We start from the raw sequence: 944 nt of genomic DNA, 5'->3' as shown, positions 1-944 counted from the left end.
TCAAAATACCTCCCGTCGATGGTAATTAAAAACTTCGTCAGCGGAATTTTCCCCCCTCTCTCTCTCTCCACCCCGTCGAATTTGTCCCGCTAAGCTAATTGGTTTTAATGGAAGTAAGATCATTCCACCGCAGAGCTCAAAAGTATCGATAATCACTTTCCCCGCGGAAAGAAGAAAAAAGCCAAGGAGACGACCTCTCTTCCTTCCATTATTGGTGGCGAAAAGTTGTTGAATCTAATTATAAAAGGGCGAAACAGTGATTAGCATATTTTTAATTACGTTAATTTGGCGGAGCTGGTACACACCTCAACCGAGCAGCTGAACCTCGATAGCGCAGTCGGTAGCGCGTAAGTCTCATAATCTTAAGGTCGTGAGTTCGATCCTCATTCGAGGCAAGGTAACTTGTTTATGTAAAAACCCTAGTCTTTTAGGGAAGTCCTGCATTTCATATGGCCACCAACGAACGAGAGATATTCTTTTGAACGTTTTTTTTTTTGTTTGTTTCATCACAAACGTGGCGAGCGGCATGGACAAAAACGATGACCGTGAAACGACAAGCCGGAAAGAGATTATTTCCAATTTCTGTTTACACTAGGCATTAAGAAATAAGAAGCACCTGTGTAAAATTTCATCCATTCGCATTCAAGTGTGTGCACAACGACCGGTGGGTTGTGGAAAAACGAACGAAATGAAATCTCCACCCCTCTATCACCCCTCCGAAGTGGAGAGAAAGTTTTCCGATATTTGAAATTTGAATTGAAACCTGTCCCCCCTTCGGTTCACGGAACGGCAGACAAACGGCCCAGGTCAAAATGTGTTTGTTCAATTAGGAACTTTTAATATCTTGAGCTCCGGAATTGGAGTTGTCTGTTTGGCCCAGCTGATGGTGAGTGCCTTTCGAATGATGCGGGCGTAGAGTTTGGCACATTTTATTGCAAATTTCT

The 944-nt window shown here is 43.2% G+C and overlaps 1 non-coding gene across 1 annotated transcript; it reads left to right on the top strand.

Moving 5' to 3' along the window:
- The first annotated feature begins 322 nt into the window (after positions 1-322).
- Trnam-cau (transfer RNA methionine (anticodon CAU)) lies at positions 323-395 on the top strand. Its single transcript has one exon. It is a non-coding gene; the product is annotated as a tRNA-Met (tRNA).
- The last annotated feature ends 549 nt before the right edge of the window (positions 396-944 follow it).

This window comes from Toxorhynchites rutilus, chromosome 1 (assembly GCF_029784135.1).
Source record: "Toxorhynchites rutilus septentrionalis strain SRP chromosome 1, ASM2978413v1, whole genome shotgun sequence".
Taxonomy (NCBI): domain Eukaryota; kingdom Metazoa; phylum Arthropoda; class Insecta; order Diptera; family Culicidae; genus Toxorhynchites; species Toxorhynchites rutilus.
Note: the sequence above shows the minus strand (reverse complement) of the source record. Positions and strands in the feature narration are given on the sequence as shown.